The sequence below is a fragment of the Bombina bombina genome, chromosome 3 (genome assembly GCF_027579735.1).
Source record: "Bombina bombina isolate aBomBom1 chromosome 3, aBomBom1.pri, whole genome shotgun sequence".
In the NCBI taxonomy this organism is placed as follows: Eukaryota; Metazoa; Chordata; class Amphibia; order Anura; family Bombinatoridae; genus Bombina; species Bombina bombina.
Window position 1 is genome coordinate 419,538,367 of NC_069501.1, and position 27,340 is coordinate 419,565,706.

Consider the following 27,340-nt stretch of genomic DNA (forward strand, 5'->3'; position numbering starts at 1 on the left):
GGGATTGCGGCAGGGGATCGCGGTTGACAGGTAGATAGAAATTGCGCATGCGTTAGGTGCTAGGTTTTATTTAGCAGGTAGTTTAGGGAGTTACGGGGCTCCAATAGACAGCGTAAGGCTTACCACGGCTGCATTTTGTGGCGAGGTGAAAATGGAGTAAGATTTCTCCATTTTCGCCACGTAAGTCCTTACGCTGTATATTGGATGCCAAACTGCGCTGGTTTGGTATACCTGCCTATGGCCCAAAAAACTATGGGCGACGGCAGAAATATACGGGCGTAACTTCTAGGTTACGCCGTATATAGGATACCAAACCAGCGCAAATTTCGGCGTCGCCGGCTTTTGCGGGCGACGCTGCATATCGGATAGGGCCCTTGGAATACATTTATTTCTTACAATTTTAAGAAGGTGCCAATAATTTTGTCCAGTCCATTTTTTAAATTTGGGTGGAATGTGTCAGATTTGGCTTTTTTTTCTCCACTTTTTTGTGCCATACAAATACAAAGAAAATAAATAAACACGAGACTGCCTAAACATTTGTAATTGCAACAATATTCTGGGCGAAGTGGTGCATTATCTGACAGGAATGCAGGAGTGCCAATATTTTTGGTCATGACGGTATAAATATAAATATGTATTTATGAATAAATAGAACATATTCTTCTGTATGTAGAACATTGCAATGTGAAATATTAATATTTTTATGTCGGGTTAGTGCACATGAGAATATGCAATCGGGTTTGTGCGAGTTTGGGGTGTTTTTCCACTTTTTTTCTCCTTTGACTTCTATCGGGGAATAGGTTATTGCACGTGCAATAATGTAAGTTAATTTTTTTGCACGTCGGGTTAGCGCAAGTGAAATAACTTTTTACTTTCAACTCGTAAAATCGGCGCTATCCAAAGCACTCACTTGTAACCTAGCCCTTAATTGGCTGAATTTTTATATTTTGCACAGCAGTAAAAAAAGAAGCACTAGAACCACAAGAAAACAAAAATTATGACCACAACATTTAGAAAACCCATTTGGTAAACATGTCCTTAATTTTCCTATATTGGAACAGATAACAAGAGGAGCGGTATTTAACTCTCTTGCTCCCTCGCTAACTCCGCTAAAAATAAGCTATGCCGGAATACATAAATCATGATCGCAAACCATTGCACAAATGCCTTCATGCAATTCCTGTATGTATTTAATATTTGCAATAGTGTAAATTTAATTTATACTATTTTCAATATTCCATTTTTTTCCCATAAGCACATCATGGCTAAAAGCAGAAGAGTTATTTGTTCACTTTCAAGATCCATTGCATTAGTTTTTAAAAATATCAAGATGAAATATGTGGGTAAGTAAAAAATACCATTTTAAATTTACAGTATTTTATGTTCAGACAATAACAAATATATTTAGAGGTTATGAAATCAATAGTATTTGTTATTTTATAGTAAAAAATAAATAACATTATTGTTTGATTCATTTGAATTGGGGCATTATAGGTATACAGTGCATGTGTGTAGGATGTTATTTATATGTATTATATATATATATATATATATATAACTTCACGTATTGTAAAAATCTTTTTTTTTTATTTTAATATTGAGAAGTTTTGGTCTAGAATCAAGATTCCTATTATGGGATATTAAAGTGAAGGTAAAGTTTAATCATGTGCAATACATAAATGCATTTGTTAATATTAGCCTAAGGTAATCGCTAAGATTTTTTTCTCAATTTTATTTTTTATTAATTTTATTTCAACATTTTTCTCTTCCTATCGTTGCAATGTTTGTCTCCTCCCATAGGCTACTTCCTTGCTTTTTTAGTTTTTGACGTAGAGAGTGATCCCATCCGCTTTCTATGTCTGCCTAGAGCGCGTTCACAAGCCTCTGTAGAACAGCGCATGCACCAACATCGATTTCAGTGTCTTCTGCGCAAGCGCAAGTCATCAATCTTTATTACAAGTGTGGATGCGCATACTTCATTCTATGGTTCCATTACTACTAGGCATGCTGAAACTGGAGCGTGCCGTAATTTCTAGATGAAGCATGAAATGTCATTGCATGCGCACATCATCTGGGAGGCGGATGACGCTGATTGACAGCCGCCTAACGGCCAGATTTTCAATAGGCTATTAAAGAAACGTGATCAACCCATGAAAACAAAAACAAAAAAACGGGTTGAATTTGCCAACAAGAAATAAGTGAGTACAAACAGCGATAACTTACTTTAGCATGATATTTAAAAAAAAATATGAATGAAACTCATATTCATTTTGTGCAAAAAATCTTTCATAGAGAAGTAACTTTACCTTCACTTTAATATCTGACATAAAAAAAATGGCTGTGACATTTCCCATTTACTATAGTGGGCTTTTAAACTTTTCTTGAACTGTAAAAAATTCTATTTTAAAATGGTGACATTTATACTATTTCTGAAACTATTCAGCTACTTCATTCTCGTAAAACTTTGCACTGTACAGAACAGGATTTCTTTTTGCAGAACTTGCACAGACATTTATAGATCACATGGACAAACGAAACAGAAATGTAGGCCCCGCCTCAATAAAGTATGGGGGGCACCCCTGCTATAGACTGGAACATAGGTGCCATCTTACAAAAACAGAGAGCATTGTATTGTTGGAAGTTGTTTCAAATTCATATCCACAACTGGTTTCTGGAAAGTACTTTTTTTCCCTGAATGATAAAATGACATTCCTTGAATGAAAATGAGAATACCATGCTACTGTATATATATATATATATATATATATATATATATATATATATATATGTATGTATATATATATATATATATATATATATATATATATATATACACATACACACGTACAGACACATACATACAGGTGTAGAATTGTCAAATCTTTTTACGAACTTCACATTCACATTCCTAAATTTTATTTTGCTTTAAATAACTTTATTTGCTCATAAGAGACGTAAGATCTTGTAAATAATTTAACAGAACATTTCAGAGGGATTTTTGATGAACAGAATAATCATATCCACAACTGGTTTCTGGAAAGTACTTTTTTCCCTGAATGATAAAATGACATTCCTTGAATGAAAATGAGAATACCATTAATATACTGTGTATATATATATGTATATATATATATATATATATATATATATATATATATATATATATACACACACACATACACACACATACATACATGTGTAGAATGGTCAAATCTTTTTACGAACTTCACATTCACATTCCTAAATTTTATTTTGCTTTAAAGGTTTAAACCTAACTTGATTTGCGCATAAGAGACGTAAGATCTTGTAAATAATTTAACAGAACATTTCAGAGGGATTTTTGATGAACAGAATAAGTTTGACTTTATAGAATTTAAATGTAATGTATATTAAGATGCTCTCTTGAGGCCTTTTTTGTGCTAGGCTGGATAAGTTTAAATTAGTTATTGATTTGTATGTTTGCAAGTGAACTTTTTTTAAGTTACAACTAAAAAAGCCTACACAGATACGGGATATGATTAGATCATTTTCATTTAGTTTCTTTGAAAACATTAGAGAACATGTTATTAGTAGAGGTAGTAACCTTGACCTGGGGAGTTTAAGTGTGATAAAATTTGGAGTTTATATAATTAATTAATGGACAAAAAATAAAGCTTTAGTTGTGGTTGAATCGTTTATCAGTTAGTGTAAGTACCTCTCCTCTGGTCCTCTCTTCTACACTTAGGGAAAGATTATAAGTAGCGCATGAGTTTTCTGTGCGTGATATTGTGATTTCGCAATCAATTTTCACTGTGCAGATATTACAAGTCTTGAAAAATCACGATTGCATGCTTACATTTGCCTTTTACGCAACAATCCTTTCCATGCTCGAAGAGCTGCAGTTAACAGTTTTCTGCAACAAAAAAGTTTCACAAAACACTTCAAAAATACATTTCTTAGTACGGTTACACTCATATTAACACTATCTAATAAAAATTATTTAAAAAAAATATTGCACACGAAAGTTAAAAGGGCTCAAAGATAGGAGATATTGGGTGTTAGAAAAAAAAAAAGCTGACGTATGGATTTTACATTGACATACATACACATACATAGAGAAACATGGATTTATGTATAGAAATATGTTTAACTATGGAGATGTCACGCCGCACCGCTCCAGCCATTGCTAGGGGCGTGGCGCCTTCTTCCTTGCTCGTTGCCTAGGACTTTGTCGGCTCTGGAGGCGTGCGGTGCTGACATCATTGCTGCACGCTTCCTGATGCCGGTCTCACGCTGTGGCGCCAATCATACACTATTTAAATCTGTTCAGTACGATCTATCACTGCCCAAGTATAGGTGATACTTTGTGTGCTCCTGGGTGTGATAGATCATACTATAATTGCTGGATTACTTATTGCTGCTGAAACTCTGCCTGTCTGACTACTCTCCTTCTTAACCATATAATTGCTGGATTGATTTTTGCTGCTGAACTTTGCCTGTCTGACTGCTCAGCTTCTTAGCCCTTTAATTGCTGGACTGCTTTACTGTTGCCGAATCCTGCCTGCCTGACCATTCTAGTGGTGTGCCCTTAGACTGCTTTACTGTTGCCAAATCCTGCCTGTCTGATCATTCTAGTAGTGTGCCCTTGGACTGCTTTACTGTTGCTGAATCCTGCCTGCCTGACCATTCTAGTGGTGTGCCCTTAGACTGCTTTACTGTTGCCAAATCCTGCCTGTCTGACCATTCTAGTAGTGTGCCCTTGGACTGCTTTACTGTTGCTGAATCCTGCCTGCCTGACCATTCTACTGGTTTGCCTTGGACCGCTCTGCCGTTGTCACTGGGGACTGTCCTGCCTGTGGTCAGTGCCGCCTACCTCATCTTAATTACTTTCTCTGCTCTGGGATATCCCCTATCTTTCCGACTCGACGCTGGGATAACAAGACTACTGGCCAAGTTCGGTCTGATAGAGGAATATCGAACAAGCATTACATTATACTTGGGCCATGCAGCCAGATGAGGTGGCACAAGCTGTTTATCTTCAGGGACAGATGTTGGGAACCCATACCACACAGTTGCAGAATATGGATTCCAAGCTAGAGGCTTTTACCGCTCAACTCTCCTTACTAGTTGCAGCGAGAGATGCCGCTCCTGTTGGTACGCCACCAGCCCCTACTCCTAGTACTGTGACTTCTTCCTAAGATTCTGGAAGGTATACCCCGGATACCATTGCCTGACAAGTATGAAGGTACTACTGATTGCAAGGGTTTTCTAAACCAATGCAGGTTGCACTTCCGTAATAATCCTCACATCTTTCAGTCTCACCAGTCAAGGGTCACCTTTATCATTTCCCTGTTGAAGGACAAGGCCCTAGCCTGGGTCTCTCCCCTTTTGGAACAGAATGCTACACTCCTGCATGATGCTGATGAGTTCATTTCTGCCTTATCTTCTGTGTTTGGGGTTTCCGGCCGTATCTCTGCTGCAGAATATTCTCTCCTGGATCTCCGCCAGGGCAATAGAACTGTGGCACAATTTGCCATCGAGTTCCGCACCTTGGCACTGGAAACCCCTTGGGATGGCAGTGCTCTCAAGGCAGCCTTTAGGAGGGGTCTTCATGAATGCATCAAAGATTAACTCACTTATCGTGATATCCCTTCTTCTTTGGATAACTTTATAACACTTTGTATCAGTCTGGACTATCGCTTTCAGGAAAGACAAGCCGAGAGAGACAGAACAAGGAGGGTCCTTCCCTCTCGTCCTCCTATTCGCCCAGTTTCGGCAGCATCTGCTACCTCTCCAACAGCTCTAGTTACCTCAGTGGAGGAACCTATGGATCTCTCCTCCTTCAAACCTTCAGAGTCTGAAAGACAGAGGAGAAGGAGACTGAGACTGTGCTTTTATTGTGGGTCTAACTCAATTAAAGGAGTGTCCACCAATTAAAGGAGTGTGACATTCGGCCGGGAAAAGCCAAATGCATAGGGGATAACGCAGGGGTACCTCTAAGCATGATCTCTACTAAATCCCCTCACTCCTCTTGGATCCTGGTACCTGTTACTCTAACCTTCCTTCAGAATACTGTCCACACTCAAGCCTTCATCGATTCAGGGGCAGCTGGGAACTTTCTGGATCACCGCTTCATGATTCAAGCTGGCTTGCCTCTTTTGCAGAAAAGACATTGTCTCAAGATAACTACCCTAGATGGCACCCCTCTTGGTTCAGGCTTGATCCATTTTGAGTCAGCACCCCTGACCCTGACTGTGGGAGTCCTTCACACCGAACAGCTACAGTTTGAGGTAATTTATTCCCCAGCACAGCCTGTCATCCTTGGTCTTCCTTGGCTTCGGGTACACAATCCACAGTTTGATTGGGCTGAGGGACAACTGGCTTCCTGGGGTACCTCCTGTTTCCACTCCTGCCTTGATACAGTCACTCCTCTGCCCCGTATTCCCATAGCCAGTATACAGACTCCTTCAAACCTTCCGTCAGTATATGCAGACTTTGTGGATGTGTTTGAGAAAAAAGCAGCCAACGTGCTGCCACCCCACCATCCTTATGACTGCAAGATTGACTCTTTCCCGGAGCTCCACTTCCTAAAGGGAGGACGTATCCACTCTCCAAAGCAGAAACCAAATCCATGGAGGAGTACATCCAAGAGAACCTAGCTAAAGGTTTAATTCGCCCTTCCTCCTCTCCTGCTGGGGCAGGCTCCTTTTTTGTCAGTAAGAAGGATGGCGGGCTCCGACCCTGCATCGACTACAGGGCCTTGAACAACATAACCATCAAGAATCGCTACCCAATACCATTAATCACTGAACTGTATGACGCACTCCAGGATGCTTGCTTTTTCACCAAATTGGACTTACGTGGGGCATACAATCTGATTCGTATCTCTCCCGACCACGAATAGAAGACCGCATTCAACACAAGATCTGGGCATTACAAATACCTTGTAATGCCCTTCGGGCTGTGTAACGTTCCTGAAGTCTTCCAGGCATTCATCTACAATGTCTTCCGTGACCTCCTCAACCTCACTGTCATCGTCTATCTGGATGACATCCTGGTTTTCTCTTCCAGTTTGGAGGAACATCATAGACACGTTAAAACAGGTGCTTCTATGTCTTAGAAACAATTCTCTGGTAGCCAAAATAGAAAAATGTGAGTTTGATCAAGTACAGATCCAATTACTTGGCTATGTCATCTCGAAGGAGGGTTTTGCCATGGATCCTGCTAAACTCACTGCAGTTCTGGAATGGCCTCAACCTACCTCTCTAAAAGGATTACAGAGGTTCTTGGGGTTCTCCAATTATTACCGCAAGTTTATAAAGACCTTTTCTCAAACAGTTGCTCCTCTCACTGATTTAACAAAATGGAACAAAGACCATATGTGCCTTCTCTAGTCTGAAAGAGGCTTTCTGTTCAGCTCCTGTGCTCCGCCATCCTGACCCTAACCTACAGTTCACTTTAGAGGTTGATGCCTCCGAGATACGGGCTGGAGCAGTTCTTACCCAAAGGGATCCATTGACTTTTAAGTAACACCCTGTAGCCTTTTTCTCTATATGCTTTGCTCCTGCTGAGAAGAACTATGATGTAGGTAACCGAATGGCATCACTGGTTAGAGGGTACCGCCAATCCCATTCAAATTCTCACCAACCACAAGAATCTGACTTACCTAGAGACTGCTCATCGACTCAATCCTCAACAGGCCAGATGGGCCTTGTTCTTTTCCCGTTTTAACTTTGTGGTCTGTTATCTTCCTGGGACTAAGAACAAGAAGTCGGATGTCCTTTCCTCTCAGTTCCCTCACTCAAGTGATTCTTCTGAAACTCCTATTGAACACATCATACCCCCCTCCTGTGTGGTTGCTCAACTAAACACCACCCTTCTGCAAAGATTGCAACATGCCCAGTCTAGTAAACTTCCTGGAGCCCCAGTGACCTCCAATATCCTCTTTGTACCTCTGAACCTAAGCATCCCTGTGCTAGCCTGGACCCATGATAGCAAACTCTCAGGACACCCTGGTTCAACTAGGACTTTCAAGCGTCTTTCCCAACATGTATGGTAGCCTACTATGAAGTCTGACGCTCAGGATTATGTGAAGGCCTGCACTACTTGTGCAGCAAATAAGACACCCCGATCTTTGCCTCATGGCTTGCTCCAACCATTGTCCATTCCCAAACAATCATGCTGCTATCACGTGCTATCCCAGTGGGTGAACGTGTATGGATTTCTACTCAACACATTCGTCTACATCAACCCTGTAATAAATTGGGGCCTAGATTTATCGGCCCTTACAAGGTCCTGAAAATACTATCTACTGTTTCCTACAAAGTGGCCTTGCCCAAAACCCTACGCATACACCCAGTCTTCCACATCTCTCTACTCAAACCTTACATCAAGAACAGATATACCCGACTCCAATCTCCTCCTCTGTTCCTGGTCTGTGGTGACCCAGAATATAAAGTAGCTAAGATCCTGGACTCCAGATACAGACGCAGACAACTGCAGTATCTGATACATTGGAAGGGTTACTCGTGACGGATCGTTCCTGGGTACCTGCCCGTGATGTACATGCTGCATCCTTGGTCTCGAGATTCCATGCTGCTCATCCTCTGAAGCTGGCTCTGGTTCCCGGAGGGAACCCTTGAGTGGGGGGCTATTTCACACCGCGCCGCTCCAGCCGTTGCTAGGGGTGCAGCGTCTTCTTCCTTGCTCGTTGCCTAGGGCTGTGTCCTCTCTGGAGGTGTGCGGCGCTGACGTCATTGCTGCACGCTCCCTGATGCCGGTCTCACGCTTTGTGTGCTCCTGAGTGTGATAGATCGTACTGTAATTGTTGATTTGCTTATTGCTGCTGAAACTCTGCCTCTCTGACTACGCTGCCTCTTAACCCTTTAATTGCTTGACTGCTTTACTGTTGCCAATTCCTGCCTACCTGACCATTCTAGTGGTGTGTCCTTGGACTGCTTTACTCTTGCCAAATCCTGCCTGCCTGACCATTCTACTGGTTTGCCTTGGACCGCTCTGCTGTTGTCACTGGGGACTGTCCTGCCTGTGGTGAGTGCCGTCTACCTCATCTTACTTACTTTCTCTGCTCTGGGATATTCCCTATCTTTCCGGCTCGATGCCGGGATAACAAGACTGCTAGCCGAGTTCGGTCTGATAGAGGAATATCCCACGAGTATTACAGGAGATAAGGAAAATATGTCACATTACAATCTTATGCACATTAAACAATATCTGAGAGGGATTTTCAAAAAGATTTTCGCATATAGATGTCGAGATATCTAGACATACTGTAGATATATGTCAAAAAATCATCACATATCTAGAGAAATATTTATTTAGAAATCAATAGAACATATTCTGTTAAGAAAATATTCTTGCAATATGAAATATTCGCATTTTCATGTACACTTTTCGAAGAGAATACGTCATGGGTTTTGCGCAACAGATTCGATTTTTTTTTTCTTTTTCTATTTGTCTTCTCCATTGACTTCTTTGGGGGAATACATGAACGTGCATGCGATCTGGCTTTATGGATTACGCGGGTTAACGCCCGCGCAAAATAAGTTATTTTGCAAGTTATAATACCTGCGCAACCCCAAATGCGGTGAAGCCATAATGCCTGCAGTGTTTTCGCAATTGCGAAAAACAGATTTGTTGTGAGACTTGTAAACTTGCCCTTAAGGCTTAAATTAGCTTTAATGTATCATTTTCATTGTTTTTCAACTGTAGAATATGCATTACGGGCCAGATTCTGAGTGAAGCACAAATTAACACTCCGCCTGAATGTTAATTGCATTAAAAGTAAGAGTTGTGTTTGTATTATGAGTTGAAAGTAAACTATTTTTGCTCTAGCAGTAACCTGACTAGGGCAAAATTCCAAAGTTAGAATAACAGGTGTGCATTCAAGTATACCCCCATAGAAGTCAATAGAGAAAAAGTAGTGGAAAAAACATCTCACTCTTGCGCAAACACAATCGCATATTCTCATTTGCGCTAACCCAACATGAATATATGAATATTTCACATTCCAATGTAATTTAAATAGCAGAATATGTTTTGTTTATTCATAAATACATATTTCTACATATATCTGATAATATTTTGGTAAAATATACTGTATATCTATACCTATATATATTTATTGGTGACGTTTCGGGACACAAACAGTCCCTTCCTCTGACAAACAACAATACAAAATGTCAAACTTTTAAAGGTGAAAAAAGCCCTCCCCTCAGTAAGAAAGCTGGATGTTATAGATGCCTTGGATGCGTTACATGTAATTCAATGATAGCGGGGCCATATTTTCAGCATCCAGAACGCAGAAAGAAATACAAAATTAAACATATAGTGACCTGTACCACTACCTATATCGTATATCTTCTGAATTGTCCATGTGGCAAATACTATACCGGCAAGACGACAGACGATGCCAGGACTAGGATGGCAAACCACCGGTCCAGCATTAGATCTGCAATTCACAGTGGCAAATCAGACCAACCGGTAGCTCGCCATTTTCTAGAAGCTGGACATACGGTCACGGATATGAGGTTCCGGATTATTGACCATGTTCCTAAACTAAAGAGAGGAGGTGATAGGGCGACAATCCTCCTAAAGAAAGAAGCCAGATGGATGTTTGAATTGGGGACATTACAACCAAGAGGCCTCAACGTCCATACAGGATGGCAATGCTACCTTTGATGGGAGCACACTGATCCATTTTTTATTATGGGAGTCCATGATCTACAGATGTCAGTGAGAGTCCACGTGTTCTTATTTGATGTAGTTTTTGCCTTCATTTCATAAATATTAACTAATATATCTAGTTGGTTACTTAATTTGGTCCTTTGATGTTAAGATATTAAAAAGATGCTCAATGGGTATTTTTCATAATGATTACAATAGGTTACTATTGTTTTTAATTTGTTCGTTTGTGTATTTTGTTTTTATTCTACAAGTAGTTCCTGGTCAGCAAATGGTTAAGTTATAATCACAAGAGTGATTGGCCGGATGGGCATGGAATTGCACACTCACGACCAATTCCATTTGTTTCAGTATCATGGTTAAAGTTAACCAATGTGTTTTCTGTTGATTTGATTAGGTGTTATTGCTTTACACTTTAAGGTTGGGGTGATTTTTCGATGATAAGAATTACTATTATGATTATTATGGTTTAGTGTGTTTAGGATCCTGGTTGGATCTACACACTGTGAGGGTTTACTAATTAAGGATTTCACTTTTTACCTTTATTTGACACTGGGGTACATTAGCATTTGTTTTCTATTTTTTATCTTCATTTTTATTTTTTTTATTTTAAATAATGGGATAGCCGCATGACAATTTTATGAGGATAAAGGGATGGGTTGTGACCCATGATCTATGATATAACATGGTTAGGGCTTATCGGTTGGTAGCATAAATATGCTCCAAATGATTGTTTAGGGCACTCTTCATTGTTTATATTAATTTTGTATATATATACATAGGGGATCTATATTTGTGAATCACACACTATAGGTCACGTTTAAATTTAATTTTATTTAACACATAATATTGCTGAAATGACTAAACAGTAAATGCACGAGTAGTACTAGGTCAGTCATTCCTACTTGTTGTGTTTTGTTTGTTAAAGTAATACATTGTGCGATATGGTGCCGCAGCAGCCCTTAACTAATGGAGACAGATGATTCTTTCAATAGATAGTTATACTGTGTTAGATATGGGCGTGCATGAATATTTGGTAGCACACGATTGGTTGCACAGTGGTGTGTGGCTTCACTCGATAACACCCGTTGATTGTAGACTAGGCTAGTGATGCGTTACCATAGTAGCGAGTCAACAATACGTATGATTGGTGGACCGGCGGTGTGTGTCTCCACACTGATATATCATTGGCCGGTTACGCACAGAAGAAAACAAACACTGGCCTGACATGTATAGTGGACAGCGAGATTTTCTCTGCTTATTAGTGATGTGGGTATAATGCGGTATTGTGGCGAGCGTGACATGGGTGCGCTCCCGGTAGTCATGGTGACATCACTTTGTTTCCGGCGTGCATTTACTGACATACTGATATAATGGCTTTGGGGTTCTGTGAGTGACCGGTAATCCTTTATTTGGGTACATAAATGTGAGAGCCCGTTGTATAGGCTAAGATCTATAATTGGATACACAACCTGATTGACATAGATGGTCTGATGCAGTTAAACTATGTTACACGGATAAGCCAGTAGGTGGAGTCGAATAATGGTGACTCATTTTACCCTCCGGCTGACAATGAGTGTGATTGGCTGCCCGGGCACATACCTTTTGCATTGATTAATTCTATTGGTTGGTGTAATATGCAATTCTTGCGCCAACCGTGCCTCATTCAAACATTTATATTGATACCCTTTGTTGTCTATATATGCTTTCTACCATTTGCTGACCTGGCACTTTGTTTTTAACACACTTTTGTTCACTTTTATAAGCCAAACGAATATGCACGTTTGATTGACAGGTTTCTGTCCAATCAATTTATCTGATTTTTGATCACAAACCTATCAAGAGACTTGTCTCTCCAATTTGTTCACGCAGCCTATAGTGATTGGTTTTTCACAGAGGGGAGGGCTTTTTTCACCTTTAAAAGTTTGACATTTTGTATTGTTGTTTGTCAGAGGAAGGGACTGTTTGTGTCCCGAAACGTCACCAATAAATATTGTTTACCACACAGATGACTGAAGTCCAGTGAGTGCTTAACTTTTCTGAAATGACTATTATACCTTAAAGCACCCTGGCAGCTGTTGACAGATGGTGAGAGTGCACACACTCACAACAAAAAATTCTTGATATACCTATATATATATATATATATATATATATATATATATATATATATATATATATATATATATATAGATGATTATATATAGGTATTGATATATACAGGAATATCTCTTTAGAAATACATAGAAAATATTCTGCTATGTGCAGAACATTGGCAGGTGAAATATTTACAGTAAATACATACAGTTAAAACCTTTATTAAATATGAATATTGCATAAATATACTATTACATGTTTTCATCTATTTAATGGCAAAGGGCTCCAATGCATATATGTTTATATGTATACATATGTATTCATGTGTTTATATGTGTATATATGTCTGTAAATACATATATACACATATAAATACATAAAGATGCACACACGCACACACACATATATATATATATATATATATATATATATATATATATATATATATATATATATATATATATGTACTGTACATACATATCCATCTTTAGAAATGTACATGTATGTATCTCAATGTTAAAGCGCTTTGCCTGACTTTTTTTCCTAACACCTGAGAGATCTCATATCTTTGAGCCTTTATTAATTTTGTGTGTAATATTTTTTTTAAATAATTGTTATAAGATAGCGTTATTATGAGTGTAACTATACTTTGTAATGTATCTTTGATGTGTTTTGTGCTACTTTTTAGTTTTCTGAAACAGTTAACCAGAGCTTTGAAGTTGCGGTTATGAATATAGTGGAAATCAACCTAAAACACGATCGCGTTTACTTTCAACTCATTATACGAGCAGTAAGCCCGATGAGCTCAAGCCTTCGCGATATACCCCATATCCCTTGGGCACAAATGTTTGCGCTCCACTCATAATCTAGTCCTACCTTGGTTACAATACTTTTGGAATTTTATCTACTGCTAATTTAGGGCTGATTTAGAGCCAGATTACAAGTGGAACAGTATTTTACGCTCTCGCTCGCACGCTAACTCAACTAAAAGTACGCTTTTTGCATGCATCGAGTAGCGCTCGTATTACAAGTTGAAAGTAAACTGTTTTCGCTTGCGTTCTAACCCGATGTGCATAAGAAGACGAACTTAGAAAATTGTGCATGCGATAACTTAGACGTCAATGGAGCAAAAAAGTGTGGAAAAACCCCTAACACTCTTGCACAAACCTGATCGCATGTTCTCAAGTGCGCTAATAGGTTCTATTTATTCATAAATACATATTTCTACATATATCTGATGGTATGTTGTTACAATGTCTATCTATCTATCTATCTATTTATCTAGGTATGATATATACATATACATATAGAGGAATATCTATTTAATAATACATAGAACAGATTCCTCTATGTGAAGAACATTGGAATGTGAAATATTTACAGTAAATACACTATATAATACTTTATTAAGTATGAATATTGCATAAATGTTTTTTTTTGTGTTTTTTTTTCTACTTAACTGCAAAGAGCTTCAATGCACTTATATATATGTTTATGTATATTTATGTGTGTATATGTGTATATATATATATATATATATATATATATATATATATATATATATATATATGTCTGTAAATACATAAATATACATATAAATACATAAATACATATGTACACACATAGAAACTGTTTGTATCTAAATGTTAAAGCCCTTTGCCTGCATTTTTTTTCCTAACACCCGAGACCTCATTTTTATGCAATTTAAAAAAAAAAAAAAATAATTAGATAATATTATTATGAGTGTAACTATAATGTTAAATGTATTTTTGAAGTGTTTTGTGACACTTTTTCTGTTTTGCAAAACAGTTAGCCAGAGCTCTGAGGACGCACTATCCTGACTCTCGTTACCTTCAATTGCACTCAAAGGATCGTATTTACTTTCAACTTGTAATACGAGAGCTACATCAGACCCAAGCAAACACCTGGTATACACCCTTTTTCGCTTGTGCGTAACTGTTAGCGCTCCCCTTGTAATCTGGCCCTTAAAGTAATCTAGCCTAGACTACAAATGGATTGCTTTTAATAGTGCTGGCTACTCTATCCATTTTATGACCTTGTGCTAAGATTAGAGCAGAATCTGGTAGTACAAGTCAATGGTAAAAAAAAGATTTACCAGAAAATGTTAAGGCATCCAACATTTTTTAATGTTCCCTATACTTTTAAAGGATAGCACAGGGTGTGCTATCATTGCTTATATTGAGCTAGATTATAAGTGGAGCGCAAATTTATCGCCCCCCTGTAAACTGGCAAATTTGCTCATTTGAGGGCGCACATTAAATAACCAGACATTACAAGTGGCTGGTTATTGCTACTGCGAGCTTGCGGTAGCAGTAAACAGGTATAAAGTTAACCAGAGATCAGATATCTGGTTAATTTTATAAATGTGCCCCACATGCCCCCAAAATATAGTGGTGTAGCAGGCATAATAAAATAACTGCACCAGGCCGTTTTTGGGGGCTAAAGTTGTCAGGTGTGGGGTGTTTTAGAAAACAATCGGCACTGAAAAGTGCCTTTACATTGCAGTCTATGTAAACTGTGTGTTTCCAGTAAATATACTGTATATGTATATTCACATATTAACACATAAATATATATACCCGGTAAATATAAGCATATACATATATATTTATATTTGCTGCCCATCGCTGCACGACTTTAGTTCTGTGCCATGTATGACTGCATCAGAATGAGGCTGCCATTGGAGTATATGGAAGCGCGCTCTCGTGAGCATACTGCTTCACAGCAATGCAAACCCATATCATATGTGTGTATGTGTGCGTGCGTGTATGTATATATATATATATATATATATATAGTATCCACCCAGTTTTCTATCTCTCAGATACTATTCAGACCTTTCTCTTACAGCCTCTGGGCTCTAACGAACGAATGATAATGAGCAGCTAATAACAGATCAAAGGGCGCTTTGTTGTGGAAGAACAATTAATTGCAGCCACCTGTCTCAGCTTGGAATAGATAGCTGAAGGTGTCATTGGGAAAATTGCCCATGGCTTTTCTGTTAGACGAACGTGCCCCATTCCAGACAGCTGCCTCTGATTCATTCTGCTTCTTGCTTTAACCTGTGTTTTCTTTTCCTTTATGGGAGGAATTGTGGTTTAGGCAAATTAAATCCTGGCTTGGTTTCTGCTAGAAGCTTTAACTAATACGTTGTCTGATCACCTGCAAACACATCTGTTAAAATGAAACAATTTATTATCAATTTATTAACCAATATTATCAACATATGTTTAGATTTGTGTGAGTTTGAATATGAGTGAAAACCATTTTCAGTATAATTTTTTACCCCATGATCTGTCTCTCTTTCTCTTGCTGCATGTCTCTCTTATTATATATATATATATATATATATACATACATATATATATATATATATATATATATATATATATATATATATATATATATATATATATAATGTGTGTGTGTGTGTGTAAAAGCAGCTATGATGATGATTGTACTATATAATGTACATGTATTATGTATAATCCAGCAGTTCATGATATATATTATTTGGCAAAAAACTTAAGTTAAAGCCAGAGTTTAAGTTAAGGAATTCCTAACTGCCCACACTCCCCCCTTGAGAGCTTTGCATGACATATATCAATTATAAGTTTGAGGCAAGAGTGCTTCATAGTACTGATTATTTTTCTTTCTTTCTTTCTTTCTTTCTTTCTTTCTTTCTTTCTTTCTTTCTTTCTTTCTTTCTTTCTTTCTTTCTTTCTTTCTTTCTTTCTTTCTTTCTTTCTTTCTTTCTTTCTTTCTTCTTTAGCACAGGTCTATATTGGACTTTTTGCCTACCCATATTATACATGTACCCTGATATTTTGTAATTTATTAGTTTGTGTTTGTTTCTGGTTAGTTTGTGTGTGTGTCTGGTTGGTTTGTGTGTGTGCCTGGTTGGTTTGTGTGTGTGCCTGGTTGGTCTATGGACAGGGCTAGAGGAAATTCTGCAAATAGGGACATATGGCTGTCTCAGAAGGAAAGAAGGGACAGAGGTCAGAATTAGCGACTGTTCTACTCAAATAGGGGCAGTTAGAAGGTCTGGGACATTTATCATATTTTAAACTCATGTTTTTTTGCATTTTTAATAATAAAGGCTTTTTATTTTTTAACCACAAATCACTTGTTGCTCTGTATTCAGTTTGTTACTATGTCCTGTCAAAATTAGGAATTATAGGGCTTGATCACAATACTTTAGAACATTCAATATTAAAATCTATGGAGGTTTTTGTAGATAAAGAATGTGATAAGCTTTTCTAAAGGATTTTGGCCCCATAATTAAGCCGTGAGGAAATGGGGTACTTATATTTCTTTCTTATGACACAGTGAGTCCACGGTATCATCAATTACTGTTAAGAGGAGGAGACAAAGAGCACCACAGCAAAGCTGATAAGTATCACTTCCCTTCCCACAAACCCCAGTCATTCTCTTTGCCTCTAGTGCAAGGAGGAGGTGAAGTCATTAGGTTTCTGAATATGATTCTTCTATCAAGATTTTTTTGTTTTATTGGAAGCCTGAGCAGGCTTGCTCTGATCTTCCTGACACTTGGGTTTAGCTGTATTCCACATTAGTCTCTTCAACAGGGCTGTGGTGGCTTTTAAGCAGTTAGGAATTGGTGGGATGGGCTCCACTGAGTTTCCTAACAGATTGCTGCCCTCATTCAAAATGACAGAGTAGGCTTACTCTGTTCACTTCTTCTGTCCACAGGTCCCTGTGAGGAGCGGCTTCCTCTCATACCAGCAAGTGGTCCTCCTGCCCGACTTCAGGAGTGCAGGTAAGTGCCATTTTATTTATTTTAAGATCATTTGGCACTTCATGTTTAAGGGAGCTGCACCATTTTGGGACATTTATTCCTGCAGTCAGGAATTTCTCAGGCAGGTTGTGGGGCACTGTGTGGTGGTAGGAGGGAGACTAAGCTGAGTTTTGTCCTCATATTCTCAGTTTTTAATATTTTATTGATGGCTCAGTGTGTATAACTGTTAGCAGTGTCTTCTCAGTTTTTATTTCACCTTAGTCACTTGCCGTTTTCGGCAGCATGCATGGGGGTGTGACATCACTGGGAGGCATGTTTCCTTCTCAGCGCACGGCTCTTTGGCGCCATTTTTATCGGAAGGAGCCCTCTGCGTGTTAACTCTTCTGTCTCGGTCCTCTTGGAAAAGAGAAAGAGAGGGCGAAGAGGGAGAAAATCCACAAAAAAGACTCAGATAGACAATTCATATACCAATCAGAATACAGGGATATTTAACCTTAGTAAGCATACACTAAGTATAGAAGAAAAATCTGTTTTACAAAAGGGTCTCACATTTGCACCGACTTGTAAAATGAACAAGTTTGAAACCCTCATAAATGTTAATCAATATGTCCATAAATTAACTCTTAAAAAGTACTTTCTATCCACTCCTCACACTAGAACAATTAATAAACCAAGCAATTATCTACACTCTAATTTGAAAGAAACGTCTACTTTTTACCCCACTCATGATAAGGGAGATTTCATTAAAAGTTTTGAATGTAAAGTCAAAGAGGATCTAGATAAATTAGATACTAATATCAAAGTTAAAGAAAACCTGAAACCTGAAGAACGCAAGACACTAAAATTACTACAAGAAAATAAGGAAATCATAATCAAACAAGCAGATAAAGGTGGAGGTATTGTAATTATGGATGTACAATATTATCTGGAAGAAGCCTACAGACTTCTACTTGACAATACCACATATACTAAACTTAAACATAACCCAATTGATTCTCAAAAAAAGAAGCTAAATACTCTATTAGACAAAGAAAAAACATTAGGAGTTCTAACAGATTCAGAATTCAATTTTTTACAAATCAACCATCCTAAAAATCCCACATTTTATTTTTTACCAAAAATTCATAAACATCTTAATAAACCCCCTGGACGTCCTATTATTTCTGGAATTGATTCAATATCTTCAAACCTTTCACAATATGTAGATTACTTTCTTCAAAATTACGTTATACAGCTACCGTCATACCTTAAAGATTCCACCCATTTTCTAAACATACTGAACGAGATTGAATGGAAAAACAATTATACTATGGTAACGTGTGACGTTAATTCCTTATATAGCAATATAGATCACCATTTAGGATTAAAAGCCATTGCCCATTATTTAGATAAAGATGAAAACCTACTGTATGAATAAAACAAATTTATTTTAGATAGCATAGAATTTATCCTCAAGAACAACAGTTTCATGTTTAACAATGAATTCTTCCTCCAGACCAGGGGGACGGCAATGGGCACAAGGTTCGCTCCCAGCTATGCCAATTTATTTATGGTTTTTTTTTAAGAGTCTTTTTTATCCAGTGGCCAATGGGGAGCGAACCTTGTGCTCTATAAAAGATATATTGACGATATCTTCCTGGTCTGGAGAGGAGATCATGAAATTCTAGAAATATTCTTGGAAGATATCAATACCAATAATTTAGGTCTTACTTTTTCACATGAACATAGTATGAAATCACTTCATTTTCTGGATATTGAGGTGGAAATTGTGGATAATAAGATCAAAACTAAAACATATTTTAAAACTATTGATTCGAATAATTTTATCCATCATAAAAGTTGCCACCTCAATAAGTGGAAGGAAAATATTCCCAAAAGTCAGTTACTCAGGATCAGAAAAAACTGTTCTGATTTAGAATCATATGATTTACAATCAAATATCCTATTAAACAGATTTACTGAGAAAGGTTACAGTCAGAAAAAAATCAAAAACACCATGTTATCGATTAGAGAAATTGATAGATCCAGTTTACTAAAAAACAATAGTAACAAAAATAAAAATAAAAATTCTTATGAAACAAATATTACTTCCACTAGTCACATTTTTGTTCCATTTATCACAGAGTATAATGCTCAACATAATGAGATTAGAGCCATTCTAAACAAACACTGGCACTATATTGAAAAAGATCCTATATTAGGTACAAAAGTTAAAAAACATCCTTGTATTCAAAAAGGCAAAAAATCTAAAAAGTTATTTGGCACCTAGTGAATTCAAAGGAACTAATACTAATTATATTGATAGAGATCTAAGAAAAGAAAAAAATATTTGTTTTTTTTCCTTGCATTAAATGCAAATCCTGCAAACATAGTAATAAAATTAAACAGATCACATCTACTGACAACTTATTCACTTTTCATATAAAGGATACTATTAAATGCACTGACTCTAATGTAATTTATTGTATTAAATGTTCTTGTGATTTATTTTACATTGGCCAAACCAGCAGAATATTAAGGGATCGTATGCGAGAACACATTTTGAACATAGAGCATGCAAATACCAAAACAATACTCTACAAACACTTTGCTGAAGTCCACCAGGGGGATCTAAACTGTTTTCAATTTTGGGGTATAAAAAAAGTAAAAATGAATCATAGAGGTGGCAATATGGAAAAGATGCTTCTCAAAAAAGAAGCAGAGTTAATTTTTAAATTCAAAACAATATATCCATTAGGATTAAATAGCTCATTCGATCTAAACTCAATTATATAAATATGGCAGCAAATATAAATATAACATCCTATATATAACATCTAATATGTATAATCAATCCTATCACTAAGTATAATACTCTGTAAATACATAATAAACAATTATGTCTCTCTGATCACTTCTAGTTGATCTAGAACTATCATTACTTCAATCATTTTTTCAAAATTATTGCACTCCCTTTATTTGTACCAACTAATCAAAGATGTTGAATATATGTCATTATATAGTAAATATCACCTAAAGTTTAACCATTCTTTATATAAACATATAAACTATACCCAATAGAATATAAGTCATGTATTGCATGTACATTTTTTGCTTGATTTTTTAGCCATTCAAAACATACACAATTGGGTATGTTTACACAGTTATAGGGCTTGATCACAATACTTTAGAACATTCAATATTAAAATCTATGGAGGTTTTTGTAGATAAAGAATGTGATAAGCTTTTCTAAAGGATTTTGGCCCCATAATTAAGCCGTGAGGAAATGGGGTACTTATATTTCTTTCTTATGACACAGTGAGTCCATGGGATCATCAATTACTGTTAAGAGGAGGAGGCAAAGAGCACCACAGCAAAGCTGATAAGTATCACTTCCCTTCCCACAAACCCCAGTCATTCTCTTTGCCTCTAGTGCAAGGAGGAGGTGAAGTCATTAGGTTTCTGAATATGATTCTTCTATCAAGATTTTTTTGTTTTATTGGAAGCCTGAGCAGGCTTGCTCTGATCTTCCTGATACTTGGGTTTAGCTGTATTCCACATTAGTCTCTTCAACAGGGCTGTGGTGGCTTTTAAGCAGTTAGGAATTGGTGGGATGGGCTCCACTGAGTTTCCTAACAGATTGCTGCCCTCATTCAAAATGAGAGTAGGCTTACTCTGTTCACTTCTTCTGTCCACAGGTCCCTGTGAGGAGCGGCTTCCTCTCATACCAGCAACTGGTCCTCCTGCCCGACTTCAGGAGTGCAGGTAAGTGCCATTTTATTTATTTTAAGATCATTTGGCACTTCATGTTTAAGGGAGCTGCACCATTTTGGGACATTTATTCCTGCAGTCAGGAATTTCTCAGGCAGGTTGTGGGGCACTGTGTGGCGGTAGGAGGGAGACTAAGCTGAGTTTTGTCCTCATATTCTCAGTTTTTAATATTTTATTGATGGCTCAGTGTGTATAACTGTTAGCAGTGGCTTCTCAGTTTTTATTTCACCTTAGTCGCTTGCCGTTTTCGGTAGCGTGCATGGGGGTGTGACATCACTGGGAGGCGTGTTTCCTTCTCAGCGCGCGGCTCTTTGGCGCCATTTTTTCGGAAGGAGCCCTCTGCGTGTTAACTCTTCTGTCTCGGTCCTCTTTGCTGTTTGGAAGCTGAAAAGCATTAGTTCCGTAACAGGAGGGGCAGGTAGGCACCTCAGCTTAGCGCTGAGGTGTAGAGTGTGCCTGTAGGGTTTTTATATTATTTATTTATTTATTCATTCCATTATTGGGCATTAATAAAGCCAGAGTATAGTAATAAGACCTTTTTCCCTTACACGGTTAGGGGAATAAATAGCGCCTGTGAGTGTGTTTGTTTTTTCTTAAAGTCACAGTACTTTTTTGTAACATTTAAAAGTTGAATATTCAGTGTGTTTAACGTTTTCAGTGCAATATGGACCTAGAGTCTAGGCCTTCCACTGTACGCAGACTCTGTTCTGATACCTAAATAGAACCCCCTTTGCCTTTCTGTAGTTCCTGTATTGAGAGAACTATTTTGTATAAAGACAAGCTTTTTCATACTGAGCCACAATTCCCTCAGGATGATGCGGTTCAGACATTGTCACAGCTTCCTTCCGGTTCGTCCCAACCTTTAGGTATGTCATATGCAGTGCCCTGCCATTCCTCTCAGGCTCCGGATGGAGTGTTTTTAAAGACTGAAATAGCAGCTCAGGTATCCTCAGTGGTTTCTGAGGCACTGGCAGACATCCCCATGCTGCAGAGGAAACATAAGAGAAAGTCTGTAGATTAAGATAAGGTACCTATTCCTGTTCAGGCTGACCAGATTCCTCCTTCACTCAGATCTGATGAGGAAGATACTTTGGTGGCTTCTGAGGGTGAAATCTCAGATTCGGAAAGTGTAATTCATTCATCTGATGCTGAAGTGGTTTCCTTCAGATTTAAGCTTGAGAATCTCTGTGCTTTGTTAAAGGAGGTTTTAGCTACGTTGGACGACTCTGATACTCCTATTGAAGTTAATCCCAAAAAGTCCAGTAAATTAAATAAATACTTTGATGTTCCTTCTCCTGGGGAGGTATTTCCAGTGCCAGACCGCGCCACGGAAATTATTACTAAGGAATGGGAGAAACCAGGAATTCCCTTCTCCCCTTCCCCAGTCTTCAGGAAGATGTTCCCTGTGGCTGAATCCATCAGGGAATCATAGCAGACAGTTCCTAAAGTGGAAGGAGTGATTTCCACTTTGGCTAAAAGAACTACTATTCCTATTGAGAATAGCTGTTCCTTTAGGGATCCTATGGATAAGAAGCTGGAGGCTCTCTTAAAGAAGATGTATAACCTCAGGGTCTGCAATGGCAACCAGCAGTATGCATTGCTATAGTGACCAATGCGGCAGCTTACTGGATTGACGCCTTGTCAGAGTCCCTTCAAACTGAGACTCCTTTAGAGGAGATTCAGGATAGGATTAAGGCTCTTAAGTTAGCCAATTTTTTTTTATCAATGATGCTTCCTTACAGGTCATTAAGTTGGGAGCCAAGATATCGGGCTTTGCAATCTTAGCTCGTAGGGCGTTATGGCTTAAATCCTGGTCTGCTGATGTTTTTCCGAAAGCTAAGCTTTTGGCTATCCCTTACAAGGAAAAGACCTTGTTTGGACCGGCATTGGCAGAAATGATCTCTGATATCATGGGCGGTAAAGGTTCCTTTCTACCTCAAGACAAGAGGAATAAATCGAAAGGTCGCAAGACTAATTTTCGTTCCTTTCATTACTTTGGAGGTAAGTCTTCCCCTGCTTCTGCCAAACAGGAGCAATGCAAGCCTGCATGGAAACCTGGGCAGTCCTGGGGCAACGGGAAGCAGTCCAAGAACCCCACAGCTGAATCCAAGTCAGCATTAAGGGGCTGCCCCGATCTGGGATCAGATCAAGTAGGGGGCAGGCTCTCTCTGTTCGCACAAGCTTGGGAATGGGATGTTTCAGACCCTTGGGCAGTGGACATTGTTTCTCAGGGATACAAGTTAGAGTTCAAGACTTTTCCTCCCAGAGGAAGGTTCGACCTCTCTTGATTATCTGTACACCAGGACCTTTCCCTTTTGGGAGTGATAGTGCCTGTACTAAGTCAGGAAAAGGGTCTCTGGTTTTACTCAAACCTGTTTGTGGTTCCCAAAAAAGAGGGAACTTTCAGGCCCATTCTAGATCTAAAGTTACTAAACAAGTTCCTCAGAGTGCCGTCCTTCAAGATGGAGACTATTCGCTCCATCCTGCCCCTGATTCTAGAGGGTCAATTCATGACTACCATAGATCTGAAGGATGCGTACTTGCAAGTTCCCATTCACAGGGATCATCACAAATATCTGAGGTTTGCTTATCTAGACCAACACTTCCAATTTGTAGTGTTTCCATTCGGCCTTGCCACAGCTCCCAGGATTTTCTCAAAGGACCTGGGGGCTCTATTGGCAGTAGTTCAGTCTTGAGGAATTGCAGTGGCGCCTTATCTGGATGACATTCTGGTTCAGGCACCATCTTTTCAACTAGCAGAATCTCAAGGGTGATCTTTTTAAGAACCATTATATATTTTCTAGCCATGAGGATTTTTCTGACGTAAGTCAGAAAAATCAAGATTCTGTCCGCTTGCCTGTCTCCACAGTCGGTGGCATGACTGTCAGTGGCTCTATGTATGGAGGTAATCGGGTTGATGGTAGCTTCCATGGACAAAGTTCTGTTTGCTCGGTTCCATTTGAGACCCCTGAAGCTATGGGGATTATACAGATCTATCTCAGAAAATAAATCTGGATCAGTCAACCAAGGACTCCCTACTGTGGTGGCTGTCTCAAGAACATCTGTCCCAGGTGACGTGTTTTCAGAAACCCTCCTGGGTAGTTGTGACCACGGATGCCAGCCTGTTAGGTTGGGGGGCAGTCTGGGACTTGTTGAAGGCGCAGGGACTTTGGTCTCAGGAGGAATCTACTCTCCCCATAAACATTCTGTAGTTGATAGCAATCTTCAACACCTTTACGGCTTGGCCTCAGCTGGCTCTAGCTCGGTGTATCAGATTCCAGATGGACAACATAAGCTCAGTGGCCTACATCAACCACCAAGGGGGAATTCAGAGTTCCTTAGCCATGAAGGAGGTGGCACGGATCATCCAGTGGGCGGAGGTTCACAATTGCTCTCTATCTGCCATTCACATTCCAGGAGTAGACAATTGGGAGGCGGAATTTCTGAGCAGACAAACTTTACATCCCGGGGAGTGGGAACTCCATCTGGAAGTGTTCTCCAGGTTAACAACCAAATGGGGTTACCAAAATTGGATCTGATAGCATCTTGTCAGAACAACAAGCTCCCAAAGTACGGTTCGAAAGACCCTTAAGCCTTTCTGAACTTCAGGTTGGAATATCTCTTTCCTCCGTTTACTCTCCTTCCATGAGTCATCACTCGGATCAGGCAGGAGAGAGCATCAGTAACTCCTGTGTGGCCTTGCAGGATCTGGTATGCAGATCTAGTAGAGGTGTCGTCCCTACCTCCATGGAGACTACCTCTTAGGAAGGACCTTCTGCTTCAGGGGCCCTTCCTTAATCCGAATCTCATTTCTCTGAATTTGACTGCTTGGAGATTGAATGCTTGATCTTAGTCAAGCATGGATTTTCAGAATTGTTATTGAGACCATGGTTCAGGCTCGTAAGCCTGTCACTAGGAAGATTTACCATACGATATGGCGTAAATACCTTTATTGGTGTGAGTCTAAGGGATATTCTTGGAGTAAAGTCAGGATCCTAAGGGTTTTTTTTTCTCCAGGAAGGCCTTGAGAATGGATTATCTGTCAGTACCCTGAAGGGTCAGATTTCTGCTCTTTCCATTCTGTTACACAAGCGTCTGGCGGACATGCCGGATGTACAATCCTTCTGTCAGGCCCTGGTCAAAATTAGGCCTGTGTTTAGGTCAGTTGCTCCTCCTTGGAGCCTTAACCTTCTTCTTAAATTTTTACAACAGGCTCGGTTTGAGCCTATGCATTCCATAGATATTAAGCTATTTCTTCTGCTAGGAGAGTTTCTGAACTCTCTGCTTTGCAGTGTGATTCTCCTTATCTAATTTTTCATTCAGATAAGTCAGTTTTCCATACCAAGTTTGGTTTTCTTCCTAAGGTTGTTTCAGACAGGAATATTAATTAGGAAATTGTTGTTCCTTCTCTCCTAATCCTAGTCCTAATCCTTCTTCTCTTAAGGAACATTGCACAACTTAGACGTTGTGCGTGCTCTTAAGTTCTATTTGCAGGCTACAAAGAACTTTCGTTAGTCGTCTGCTTTGTTTGTTTGCTTTTCTGGAAAACGTAAGGGTCAGAAAGCAACTGCCACTTCTCTTTCTCTTTGGTTGAGGAGTGTTATTCGTTTGGCATATGAGACTGCTGGACAGCAGCCTCCTGAGAGAATTACAGCTCATTCCACCAGGGCGGTGTCTACTTTGTGGGCCTTCAAGAATGAGGGGGTTCTGTTGAACAGATCTGTAAGGCTGCGACTTGGTCTTATTTGCACACTTTTTCTAAATTCTATAAATTCAATACTTTTCCCTCGGCCTAGGCGTCTTTTGGGAGAAAGATTCTTCAAGCAGTGGAGCCTTCTATTTAGTTTACCTGTCTTGTCCCTCCCTTATCATCTGTGTCCTCTAGCTTGGGTATTGATTCCCAACAGTAATTGATGATCCTGTGGACTCACTGTGTCATAAGAAAGAAAACAAAATTTATGCTTACCTGATAAATGTATTTTTCTTAACACGGTAAGTCCACGGCCCTCCCTGTTTTTTTCAGACAGTTTTGTTTAAATAAACCTCAGGCACCTCTGCACCTTGTGTTACTTCCTTTCTCTCCTTTTCCTTCGGTCGAATGACTGGGGTTTGTGGGAAGGGAAGTGATACTTAACAGCTTTGCTGTGGTGCTCTTTGCCTTCTCCTGCTGGCCAGGAGTGGTATTCCCAACAGTAATTGATCCCGTGGACTCACTGTGTCAAGTAATAAAGAAATTTATCAGGTAAACATAAATTTAGTTTTTTCAAAATCCAAAACATTTTTTTATAGTGACCTTTAATGTATACAATATATAAAAGCTGTTCTTTTTCTTTTTGCCAGTTAGGGTCCTTTTTCTGACAGAGGCACTAAAATATTTTCCTGACAATTAAGTGCTTTTTTTCAGTGTGCAAAAAAATAGAAATAAAAAAATTGTCACTGCTCAACAATCCTAAATTTCATTTATAGCTTTTATTATGTGAGTGTTCAGTTGGTTTAGGGACTTCCAGAGAAATATATAAAAATTAACCATCAGGGAGCACATTGCCAGAAAGCTTCCTTCAATTAGGTGTCCCTGGAAAACCATAACTTAATAACTAGAACAGGCCCACAGCCTGTTTTTCTGTCTCCCTCCTGTAACTGTCTGGAAACTAATGATTCTGAGAAAGGGAGGGAACCAATGCCTCTATTTATTTAAAGCAGATACTTCAGGTTTATTCTACAGACGTTAGGTTGTAACTTTGTGTCACAATATACAAAGCTGTGGAAAATCTGATTAAGTGCAGGGTGGTAAAGTTTTAGGTATTTAAACATTATTTTTTAAAATTAAATAAAAAAATAAGAATTTATATTTTTGGATATTGTATATGTGAAAGGAAGCAAAGTGCAAAATTTAGTCAGAAGTATCTCTAGATACACAGTGTGATACACAAATGACTATTTAGGGGGACGAAATTGACAATATAAAAATGTAAAAGGACATGAAACCCAAACTTTTTCTTTCATGAATCATAAAGAGAATATAATTTTAAACAACTT